This window comes from Hippocampus bargibanti, linkage group LG06, assembly GCF_051943395.1.
Source record: "Hippocampus bargibanti isolate YZ-2025 linkage group LG06, ASM5194339v1, whole genome shotgun sequence".
Classification (NCBI taxonomy): Eukaryota; Metazoa; Chordata; class Actinopteri; order Syngnathiformes; family Syngnathidae; genus Hippocampus; species Hippocampus bargibanti.
The window spans coordinates 501035-514418 of NC_142739.1; the positions used below are offsets into that span (position 1 = coordinate 501035).

Sequence of the window (13384 nt, forward strand, 5' to 3'; positions counted from 1 at the left end):
TATATATATATATATATATATATATATATATATATTTTTTGCGCTGCGTACGGTTGGATTGATTAAAGCATAACGTGCGCATGCGCAGTAAGCTGTCTGCATTTCTGCTTGTGTGAGCGTTTTGTTTTTTTTTTCATTTCAAATAATGTACGGCATGCTACAACTTTTATACGGGAATGATAAGGGCAGCTTTTAGCCAAGGTTGACATGTATGGAAAAAGTGTTTTGTGGTGGAGTATCGCGTCTCAATTGCCAAGTCAGCGACAATTCGTGGTCAGAATTGGTACACTTTGCTTTTCAGAAGAGGAGTGGAACACAAGAGGGATTGTAAATCAGGGAAATTTCATATCATTTTTGTGTCATTTTAAAGTGTTTATTTATTTATTCAACCTATGTCTGAGTTCACGGACCAATCTGTTTTGGTTATGTGTTCTTGTGTCCCTTTATTATATATATATATATATTTTTTTTTTTTTTTGTTTGTTTGTTTATGATGGGGTCATATTTTATTGTATTCAGCGATTGTGTTTCATGTCAAAATGGAAATGTAATTTTATTTTGGTTTGTGCCTTTGTTGTTTAAAATGATTTTTTTTCTTCTAGAAATGTTCTATTAAAATATTGCATGTGCCCTTATGAACCAAATTAAATGGAATTTTCACTACTTGAAAGAAAAATGAGTTTGGCTATGTCAGATTAAAATTGTCTGTCTGCAGGTTATGGAAGAAGGAAAAAACAACAGTTTTGCATTACCTGACAAGCAAATGTTATCCTCGATCTGGTAAAACATTTACAAGTGTAGTTTGTAAGAGAGTGCAAAGAATTAATCAGTCAAACATGATATCTGCTATGCAGGAACTTTAACTATTTTGTCACAAACGAACACATTATTTTGATTGACCTTTCGGCCACACTGATTGAGGCAGTAGGAGGCGTACATCCCAAAGTAGTTGTCAGCCATTCACAGATGTTAAAACAAACAATGAATTTGTTTGCGGTAGTCAAAGCTACTTTAGTTCTACAGGTCACAAGTCAGGACAACAAAATGTTTATTTTGGTCATTAACATGAAAAGTACAGAGAGTGGTAAAGTAAAATCAATTGTCCAGTCATGAGGTAGTGCTTATCCAACAACAAGTGTGAAACCGACACCAAGTGTGGTATTGCTGTTCAAAAACAGTTATGCAAATGATACAAAGTGAAGGGATCGACAATGAGCAATGCTCTTGTAATTGGAAAAGTGTCACGATAAAATTATGAGTGAAGAGTTTAAAAGGTTAAGGACAAGGAAAAGCAAAGAAGCTATTAGAGTGTCTGCTGGGTTCACGGTGCATCATTCAGTACCTTACAGAGGGGAGGAGCTGGAAAAGGTGGTGTCATGGGTAGAATGAGTCCAAGACAATTTTACCTTTATCTTTGTTCATGCAGCTTGCAAATTCTTAATAGGTAGTCGGAGTATTGCTGATAACCACAGTAATCATTTCTTGGCACATGTTGATAGTTGACGCAAAAGAAATTAACACGTATAAAAACTTTATGCGCTCATGGTTACCTTTCCATTGCATTACAAGGTTGTCCCCCCCCCCCACCCCCACTATGGCACTTCTATTAATGGTCGTGAATTCTGAACAGACGAGAGAAATTAGTTCTCTTGTCTTAGATGATATCATTTACTTTTCACTGGCCATTCATTCCATCTTTTCTCCGAGGCAGTTTTCTTTCTCATTCCCTCGTCTCACTCATTCCATCTGCTCTGTAAGGTCACAGTGCAAGCCACTACGATAAAGACGACACACGAAACACCATGCTGCTTAAAATACGAGCACCCCGTCAGGTTTTGAATTACAGTATAACCCCATGTGGGTTTGGCTGTAGCTCCGTCTCCATGTGAGACAGCTGAGCACAGTTGTGTTCTGTATTCCGCCAGTGAATTTACTTTGACCTAGAGTACTTATCTTATTTTAACTAGAGGTGCCAAATTACCGTGTTAATCACAATTAATTTCACCCATTTGGTGCGCGGATTAATTGTGTTAATCTAATCAGATCAATTCAACCTAATACACATTGTCTGTTGATGAAAAAGAAAAGTAACCTTGACAAATATTACAAACCCGGAAATGGTCAGTGCGTGTGTGAGTGTATATATGTGCAGTATATATTCTTTTTACGATCTGCTTATTCTCACAAAGATCACAGGAGATGCTGGAGCCTGTCCCAGCGGTCTTTGGGCAGTAGGCGGGGGACACCCTGAATTGGTTAGCAGCCAATCGCAAGGCACACAGAAACACACAACCATCCACGCTCACATTCAGACCGGGGGACAATTTTGAGTGTTCAATCAGCCTGTCATGCATGCTTTTGGAATGTGGGAGAAAACCTCCACAGGCTTGGGTAGAACATGCAAACCCCACACTGAGACTTTCAGTAACATGGAACACAAGTGACCAAATTCAACTTTCATTGTTTTTTACCATTTCAACCAGGTATGACTGAAAACAGTACTTCCAGTATTTGTCACACACAGACCAACATGGGAGAAATTCTCATCATTTGATCTCCCGCTTCCAGGATGCCTATAACCCCTCACTTGTTCATCACTTGGCAAATCAGATCACATCTACATTCTACCTTTATTGGCCAAAAGACAAAGATTTAAAAAGGTGAGGAAAAAAACGTAAGGGGGGCTGCTGGTCTGACAAGTTGGATACAGAACTGCAAGATTTGGATGGTGTGGCCTACCACTTGCTTTACGACACTTCAGGTAATATTCATGAACATGCAGGCATAGTCCTGTTTTTTGTATAGAAATGTGTTGAAGACATTCTTAAAATAAAATCAATAAAGTCAAAACGATAAACACTTTAAGGCAAAAATTAGTGCATCCAAAAGATAGGCTGCCAAATGACAAACAAAGTCATGTAGTTTATTCAATACATTTGTAAGAATGAAAATTGTAAAGAGCAGTACATTGGGGAGACTCAACAAATTCTCAAAAGAATACTTTATCAACATCGCAGGGATCAGTAGCGCCTGCCTGAGGGGAGTAGCTGTAAAAGGTGGTGGGCAGGGTGCGGAGGATCCAGTAGGATTTTACGGGCCCTTGTTTGGATTCTTGCAGTATGCAAGTCCTTGAGGATTTTGCCCATTGTTGTGGCGGCCCCAAACCAAACGGTGATGGAAGAACACAGGATTGATTCGATGACAGCCGTGTAGAAATGTTGCAGCACCTCTTGTGGCTGGTCATGCTTCTTTAGCAGCCTCAGGAAGTACATCCTCTGTTGGGCCTTTCTCAGGACAGAGTTGGTGTTGACCTCCCATTTCACGTCCTGGGAGACTGTGATTCCCAGAAACTTGAAGGTCTCAACGGTTGACACCAGGCAGTTGGATAGTGTGAGGGGTAGCTGTGGTGATGGATGTTTCCTGAAGTCCACGATCATCTCTACTGTCTTGAGCGTGTTCAGCTCTCAGTTGTGACTGTCCCAGATCAAATACACATGTCCACCATCATGCAAACTGACCGAATTGTCACAGAGTATAAAATCTGTACGTTGTTCTGCCAGCATAACACATAGCAACATCTAGACCTGATGAGATTCCTGGTGAGTCATTCGAATTAACAAACTTTGATGTGTTGATAGTCGGTTTGTACATACCAACGATGTTCCTGGCCTTTGGAATTGTCGATGAGTCTGAGGATGAGTGGTCACTGGATGGCTCAGCTGATTCGGGACATTCAACTTTTTTTCGATTCTTGAGTGCAGTGACGTGCGGTGAGGTTTATGGCTGGTGAAGGCACTGACGTCATCACAGTCAGATTTACAAACATGAACTCTACAGAGTAGCTTATTTACCATTTGATTGGCAACAGTTAACGTGTCTTGTTTAAAAATAAAATAAAATAAACACTGTAGTACAGTGTTTATAATGTCAAGTGACTGTACATTATATACACCAGCGAAACTGTAGAAATTTAGTTCACATTCTAAAAGTGTTTGAACACTTTAATAGCGATATGCAGAGGGAGAGCAATGCGGTCTCACTGCAGAGCAAGCCAGCACAGTAAGCACAGTGATTGCGCAATCCATGGTGAGGCTCAGCCGGCTGCCGCCTCACCGCTCGTCTCTACTTAGTATTTGAACAGTAAATGTGAAAATTCAGCGATTTTGAAAAAAAATCCAAAAATGGTGAAGTTAAATGGAAAAGAACTTCACTAAATAAATATAACTGTTTAATTCATTTTTTCATTTGATATTGCCATGATGACAGGTGAGGCACGGCCTCCCCTGACTGCATGTGACTGCTTGAGTGTCACCGTGACTGCAATAAGAGCGTAGCCAGATCGGTTTTGTACAACAAAAAAACAATTCTGTAAATACTAACTGTGAAGAGCTGTAAAGGAACACCCCCCCCACTTGGCTTGTACCACTTAGCAAGTACAAATTCTTTCTTGTTGAATCCCAACAGCTGGCTCAACAGAAAGGAGTAACATCACCAGCTGATGTTACCCGGGGAGGCATGAAGATCAAATTGCAGCGGTTTGTTAAAAACGGACGCTTTTAGATGGTAACAAACAAATGACAGAGAATTAAAACAACAGCATTAGAAAATCCAAAATATTGATGAAAGTTTCATTATCTCATTCAAGATGTGTCTGTAATTCATCCGTTTTAAAAGTGTAGTGGGGATAACAACACAATGAAGCATTCAATTAAAAAGAGAAGAGCCCACTACAAGCTTTCCTCGGAAAAACATTTTTACCAGCAGGCGATTAATTGGGCAGAGTGCAACATGAATAAAGTATCCTGAAACAATGGAACAAATTATTTTTATGAATATTTCAGGGAGTGTGGTACCTTCTCTGATCGTACATGAGATGGTTCCCTCCTCCAACAGATTTCTTTCAAATGATCAGTTCAGCAGGAAGCTCTTCAGGATGGTGATAATGATCCCGACATTATGAATCAGGTGTGTTGGAGGAGGGAAACATCCAAAACATGCTGAATAGCGGCCCGACAAGGACCAGAGTTTGAGACCTGAATGAGAGGCAGAGTGCACACAGGATCTGCATCAGTCAATCCCATATCACACCGTTCTGCACAAGAACGTTTTTTTTTTTTTACGTTAGTTTTAAAGATCAAGAGAAGCCCAAATGAAAAACTGAATTTTGATTGATAAAACAGCACGACTGGCACCGCAGATATGTACTATATGATTTATGTTTTTAGTAGGAGAAAACTATTTTATGGCTCACAGCTTTGCGGTTTGGTTGCCACAACAACATAAATTAACGATCTTTGAGTCTAGTATTTTATGAATGGGTATTTATTTGGATTTAAACCTCTACGGCTATGGTTTTCTTTTAAATCTTGATTAAATGGTTTATTTTGAGAAGATTGAGTAAAGAATGACTTCTGCTTGAGATTGCTGGAGAAGGAGACAAGAGCAGTAAGAAGTGTAATGAATGGACTTTTAATAACTTCATTTGATCCACGACTGGGTTCAGAGTGCACATGGTATATAATATTTGGTTTATATTTTTATTTATTGAATGTGTAGTCAAAAGAGATTATTGTATATTATTGATTTATAAATATGAGGGAATATTATTGCATTAGTTTTCATGGTACGAGACACTGTTCTTTTTGCCACAGTGGATGGTTGGTGTTATTACAGTGGACTCGCGCAAAAGAAAAAGCAATTAAACTCTTGATTTTTATGTTCATAACAGAAGCGATGAAGCATCACATTTCACAAAACCCTTGCGTAGTCCATGTATCAAATTAAAAGACAAAACTAATAAGTGGCACTACAATTTAGAACTTTTTGGGAACGATTTAACATCCAAGAATCAAAATCACCCATCTGGGTTCCATCAAAGAATCGATAGGAGCTGTTTGGAAAAGGATACGCAATTTTTATCAGTCACCTCAACTGCGGGTGGCTTCGTTGCATTCTATAATGGATATCAATTAAGATTTTGCCATTTGCTTCTGTTTCGATTTGGGCACAGGATAAATCCCAAATGTCATTTGAGGGGGTGGGGATGGGATCCTTCGCAGTTACAAGCTCTTCATCAGTTTAATGCTGCACATCAACAACTGACACATCTTAATTTACTTCTCTCGCTGCAATATAAATGGCGCAGATGATCATTTGCCTGGAATTGATTTTTGGGCACCCCTCATCTACTGAATCATTACAAACAGCAGGTCTACCTGTCAGCTTCAGACAAATTCAATACAAACCCACTCTGGAACTAAAAGGGGTGGGGGGTAATTTAAACCTACACCTTAAATCCTCAATGAAGCAGAAACAAACATATACTGAGTAGCAGGTGGCCGATGCCACAGAGACAACATGCACTACCAGCCAAAGTTTTCTCGTCAGTCTAGACATGTGGGCGACTAATGCCAGAGGATTGTGACAGTGATAGACAGAGGGACTGAGAAAGAGTGACACGATGAGCTTGAGGTGGCCAACGGTGTGGGCAGGGGACACTCAAATAGACAATGACGGACCTTTGGCTACTGGAAGTGAACACAATGGGTGTGTTGAATATTGCCACATGAATCAACTCATGAAGTAGACAAATTGGAAATTGTAAGCCTTTGGTATCATGTCTTAGTCCTTATCGACTTACTGTGAAAAGGGAAGTGAGTAGTCTAACCATTTCCACAAGTAATCAATCACTATCACAGAGGATTAAAAACAAAACAGGAGGAGTTATCAGATGCCTTCAGTTTATCTAAAATATCCACAGGCATGACCCATCATTCACTACGTTATCATTACCATTATATATAAGAAGGAGAGGAGGGAGGTGTGCCCGGAGCAAAAGAGAGAAATGGAACGCCAAGAGTATAGAACTAAGAGGAGGAACTTTGAATGTAGGAACAATGACGGGCAAAGGTAGAGAGGTGGTTGACATGATGCAGAGAAGGAAGGTAGACATACTGTGTGTCCAGGAGACCAGGTGGAAAGGGAGCAAGGCTAGAAGCTTAGGGTCAGGGTTTAAGTTGTTCTATCACGGTGAAGACAAAAAGGGAAATGGAGTTGGGGTTATCTTAAAAGAGGAGTTTGTTAGGAATGTCTTAGAAGTAAAAAGAGTATCAGATAGAATGATGAGTCTGAAGCTAGAAATTGAAGGTGTGTTGTTCAATGTTGTTTGTGGGTATGCCCCACAAGTAGGATGTGAGCTGGAGAGAAGGAGACATTTTGGTTGGACTTTGATGAAGTCATACAGAACATCCCGAGAAGTGAGAGGGTTGTAATTGGTGGAGACTTCAATGGACATGTTGGCGCAGGAAACAAAGATGATGAGGAGGTGATGGGCAGGTTTGGACTCCAGATGAGGAACGCCGAAGGACAGATGGCGGTTGACTTTGCTAAGAGAATGGAAATGGCTATTGTGAATACTTTCTTTCAGAAGAGACAGGAACATTGGGTGACCTACAACAGTGGAGGCAGAGGTACACAGGTAGACTATATTTTGTGTCAACGGCGCCATCTAAAGGAAATCAGTGACTGCAAAGTAGTGGTTGGTGAGAGTGTAGCCAGACAGCATAGGTTGGTGGTGTGTAGGATGACGCTGGCAGTGAGGAAGATGAAGAAACCAAAGGCTGAAGTGAGGACAAAATGGTGGAAGTTGAAAAAGGAAGAGTGTTGCATGACATTTAGGAAGGAGGTAAGACAAGCACTGGGTGGGCAAGAGGTCCTTCCAGATGACTGGCAAACTACAGCAAACATAATCAGAGACACAGGTCGGAAAGTACTTGGTGTATCGAGTGGAAGAAAGGTATATAAAGAGACTTGGAGGTGGAATGGGGAGGTGCAGGAGTGTATACAGAGAAAGAGGTTAGGACACCTACCCAGAGGACACTGAGAGGACAGACGAGAGTAGACAGCCTGGAATAAATAACATATTAAACTTTAATGCTTCATCTAGATATGATTGAAAAACATATGAAAAAGATGTTTGCATCACTGTACCGAAAGTGGAAAAGTTATTGATACCACCAGACAATGGTTGTATCAGATTGTTACGCGTGATTAATGTTCCTTTCTGACTTGCGAGGATGACATCTCTCCTCCATGGTTGAAATTTCTCAGGGCATATTGGACTTTGAGTCAGTTACAACAAAGCGGGGATCCCCCTGGGTGCTGGCACAGCACTCAATGGAGCTACTGTATCTGTGGGTGAGTCAGAAATAAATGAAAAGGCGAGATGTCGCTGTATTTCACAATAACCCATTCATCGTGAGTATACATTGGATGTGGTCTGCTTTGTTTTGGTGCAAAGTTTAAAACAGTGCAGCCATATTCAGACCCAATGTTAACTACCTGTCTAGTTTTCCACTGAAAAGGGGGGGGGGGGGGCATAGAAGTTTTGTGCCTCCAAATCAGGTCTGTCACAAGTGTACCGGAAATCTTGTGCTTCCTGTTGCAATCGGATTCTGCCACATGCTAGTCCAGGGATGGCCAACTCGTCAGAGACTCAGAGCCATTTTTTAACTGTTGCAAAGAGGTACATCATAAAATAACCCCAAACACACACTCACACACACACGCACACGCACGCGCGCACACACACTCACACACTACCTCATCAACGAGTTACCTAAGTACAGGTATCACATTTTCAGAAACCGTAATGATTTCGTGACTTAGCCATACAGGCTTCTAGACAATTGTCTTGAATATGTCAGGCACATTATTTTGTGTCCATAGATAGTCTTCTCTCTGTGTTGATGGCATGTAATTATGAGGGTCGCTCAAAGTCTCGCATGAGAAGTAGATCAAGACATTTCTTACAGGCGCAATTCAGCTTTCACATTTTTCACGCAAGCTTATCTTTGCAATTTTCTAGATATGGACCCAACATTGTAGTTTGTAGAAACACCGTAATAGAACCGGTCGCAGTTAATGCCTTCATCATTTCTCCAACTGGAACCCCTGAAGCAAGAAAACTAAAGCAGTAATAGGAGGGAGATAAAGGTGAGAGACACGGCGCGGAAGACAAAAGAGGGAGAGAGGGAGCCGAGAGAACAAGACTATGCTGCATTGCAGCACAGCCAACAAATATTACTTCTTTGTAAGGCTGAATTGCGGTTTATTGGGCCACTGCTGTCTCAGACAGACAGTTTCCCTCAGAATTGTATCATATATGACCTTTTTGAAAGGGAAGGACACTTGGACAGACTCATTATGACTTAAGAGTCCCACAGTTCATTTTACCTTCACCTATGAATATGCGCAGCAGTCCAAGAGCAAAGAAGGATGGGGAGAGAGGTATTTGTCCTTCATGGGTTATTTGTGGCTTGAAGCAGGAGACTGCGGTGATAAAATGCATTTCACCTCATCAGCGAACATTCTCGGCAGTGCACACATCAATGCCATTCATTCAGTACACTTTGGTAAAGTTATACTTGTGGGGGAGGGGAGCAACCTTAGAGCTGGGTGTGTAATAAACAGACTTTTACACTACACTACACTACACCATCCTGTATATCATGGAACGGATATCGATGTCAAAGGGCCACTGCTGCTCCCTCAAAGTCAACCACTTACACAGCCGGCAGACAGAAATGGCGTCAATCAGTCTGTGGGTTATTGCTGTCAGTCAAAGTTGCGACAGAATGCGCTGTGTGTCGCTCTCGTCCCATTTGAACTGTTCAACATCTTTTCCACCTGGATGTACTTCACAGCTATTGAAATGTTACCTTCTTTGATTTTTGCCCACAAGACCTCGATCTGCACCCATCTTCTTTTGTCTCCTGGTTCAGGCAAACACATATTTTCATACATAGATTATATTTCACTCATTCACTGCCATTCCAGGATTCATTTGGGAATTGAAGAGCATGACATGGAACACCATTCCCGAATTTCTTCTGGTTTTGTTGTTTCTCTCAGAGGAGTGCCAATAATGCGCTGGTCAGACCTCTGGTAATATTTTCCCTCCTACGAGGGAGCAAATGCAGGTGAAGATTGCCCAGTGGTTGAACTGTCGTGGTGAGGGGTATTTGCCTTTTGTACAACCGCCCCCATTTCGAGCTCAGATAACTCCAGACCCATATAACTTAGGAATTAACTCATTTTCTGATTATAGAAGAGAGTCTAAGGTTTCTTATGCATTGCATTGAATGTTTATGTAGTCCTAAAGCTCAATATTCTGTAAGTCCTGCAACTTCAGTGAAAATGACAAAAACCCTGGCACTGGAGTGGACACATTTTTGCACATCGTCTGGCAGTGAATGAGATAACAGCGTTAACATAAGGTACAAGTAGACAAAAGTTCAGGTTTACCCCGCCAACCGCTCAAACACATTTAGGATAGGATTCAATGTTAATTATTATAGAACAATTTTACATCCTTAAACATACAATGTTAGTTATTTTCTACTCATTTGCAAATTTCCCCTTGTGGGACGAATAAAGGTTTTCTGATTCTGATTTGTCTAGATAGTCTAAGTTGTTACTATATATATATATATGTGTGTGTGTGTGTGTGTGTGTGTGTGTAGTTTATCTTACAACCTTACATATTTGGAGTGTGCATTGTTAGTCAACCATTCTTATTTCAGTCTGCTATCAAGTTTCAGCCTTCTACCTCGTAGCTGATAGGCGTGTTTGAAGCGATGTCATCCTCCCGCCGTATATAAGCTGGGTGGGGAGGGCTGCTTCTTCTCTCTGGCCTCCTCAACCGACTGACCAATGTCTCTGCTGTCTACAAGATTAAATGAATCTGTTTTGTTCAACATCTTGCTTCCTGCTGATCTCATTACCATCTTCTAACACCGACAAGAGCCATTAAACAGAGAGAATCATCATTTTCAAGCCATCATTCAGCACGCATGCAACCCAGCTGAGGGTTCATGGATCAAATCATGGAGTGTTATTAAGTAGGTTCAGGCTGAGTTGAGGTCAAATTTAGATAAAGATGTTAAAAGGATGTTCTCACCTTGACAGAGCCCCGCACTCCCCTGGGGATAGTGGCGGTCACTATTTGACAAGCTGTCACCTTGATGAGCATTTAGAAAATAGGTCTTTGTGTAAAATATATGTCAGCACTATAATTTAAACCCCAAAAACAATCGTCTCACTTGACCCAATTTTGGCTGACTTTTTCAATGTCAGCTTGCCGACAAAGCAGGGAAGAGGCAAGCACTGAAATATGCTTTGTTTCAATGTTCTGTTGTCACTGAGTTTTGGAAATGTTGAGAAATCTGCAACAGAATTTGTGTGATTTTGAGTTATGTGCATGGTTAGTTGAATAAAAAGTAGTGAAACTGATCCTATCATTTAACAAAACATTTGCTTCACCGATGTCACAGACTCATTTTGACCAATCTAACATGAGACCATAAAGATCTTTATTGTGTGTGTAAAATTCTAACCACACCCCTAATAATAATAATAATAATAATAGTGTTCAATTAATTAATACACACATACAGAGGCAGTGTCAGTATCCAAAACAGTGCCAGTCCCAAGAAAAATATGATCGATTTGGATGTTGCTGAAAGAAGCCTGAATGATACGGCTGGTCTGTGTAACTTTTGGCTTTGTGCTTCGAAGCTGAATCCTTGCCTGCAGACGAAAATGTACGGACGTGGCTGAATGAAGGTTCCTGATGTTATCGGAAAAGACCGAAGAGAAAGTCTTAAAAAAAAAAAATCACCAAGTGGCTTTATGTGGACTCGGGTGCAAAGAAAACTGTAATCGGGACATCCATCCCTAGTGTAAACCATTTGGAAGTTGGAAGCTAATCCGTATTGAAGTGTAAATAAAAAATATGTCGTTTAAAAAAACTGTCATGTTTTACCAAATTCTGTCTGCCTCTCCAAGCCGTTGTATTCAGGGCCTACTCTTCAAAATCACCTCTTACTTTCATCTTCCCGGCGCTGCCCACTCTCATTCTTCACTCTCATTTATTCCGCGGAGAAACGCGTCAATGCAATTTTCCCCAACCCTGTCATTCCATCCTCTTGCCAAACTCCTCATGGTTCTTTTACAATCGTTTTTTCCTTCTCCTTCTACTCCTCCCTGGCCCTTTAAAGTACTACATTTAAAACACTTGTGTCTCCACGCTCCTCTCTCAGGGCAGGGATCAACCTCAGCCCATTTCACACATGACAGAGTGTGTTGTACGCCACTGATGTATGCATGTATGCTACGAGTAGTGGCAGCGGTGACGAGTGGCAGCGGTGATATGGAAGTGAACAGCGTGTGTGTTGTGTGCGTTTGTGTGTGTCGTGGTGAAGGGCAGCAGAGTTGACTGAATTTTAATTTGCTGTGCCGAAAAGATGTCACACGGTTTCATTTGTAGCTCCTCAGCAAAAAAAAAAAAAAAAACAAAAACAAAACCGCACAAAAATAAATACAGTCTGCAGCTTTACTTTGGCTTGTGGTTGAACCAAAACAAAACGTGCTGATGCAATATGTATGAAAAGCCCCCAGGGATGTTAAAAATCAAAACCTGGTGTGTCTGGGATCATTTTCGTAGTACAATTTATACACTTAATAATAATAATGTTAATAATACATTACATTTTAAGCACCTTTCAAAGCTCTCGAGGACACTTTACAGTCACAGACAAGCAGGTACTACTCGGTACTATAATAAATAAAACACAATCACAAATATTAACATTTAAATAAGAAGAAGAAGAAGAAGAAGACAATTTCCCTAGAATTAAACACCATATGTATGGGAATCCAAGAAAAGGAACTTCATTTGGATTGGATGTACCTTTATTCGTCTTGCAGTGGAGAAATATACATTTCACAGCAGCACAGTTATGAAAGGAAGAGGAAAGGAAAGAAAGAAGTAGAAAAAGAAAATACAGGAGCTGCTGCAAAGGTAGCCACTCTTGCGGCATCTTGAAGTACAAAAACAAAAAACAGCAGCAAATGATGAACCAAGACAGGGAACATGTGATGTGTTAACTTGCATTTGTAAGTTGAGTGCTTGTTCACAAGGTTTTTTTCAGTCTGGATTGATTCAGATGCAGCACTTCTGAAGGCCAGGACAAAAGTGTGGTTCTTGCCAAGGCAGATTGACTTCAACCATTTCCAAATCATGAGCCAATCTTAATCATTTGCGTCTGCCCCGGCACCCGCTCTCATTAAAATGCAACATCATGTCACTTGAATTCAGCCACCTCTCTGCCATAGGGGGAAGAAACTGCCAGCCATACACGGCCAGTGCGAGACTGCAACTCCCTTGCTGTGACTGGTTAAATTCTCTGCAAGTTCAGCAGGAGTTCACGGTACCTTCCTATTTCTCACGTATTCAAGTATGGCCTGCACAGCACATCGTCACAGACTACATCAATAATGCAGAGGGCAAAGCCAGAAAGCACCCCCGTTTTCGGCAACTGAT

At 40.9% G+C, this 13384-nt stretch overlaps 1 long non-coding RNA gene across 1 annotated transcript in view; it reads right to left on the reverse strand.

Moving 5' to 3' along the window:
* LOC148896128 (uncharacterized) overlaps positions 1–13384 on the reverse strand; it is a 70668-nt gene that overhangs the window by 43527 nt on the left and 13757 nt on the right. The gene's annotated exons all lie outside the window — the stretch shown is intronic.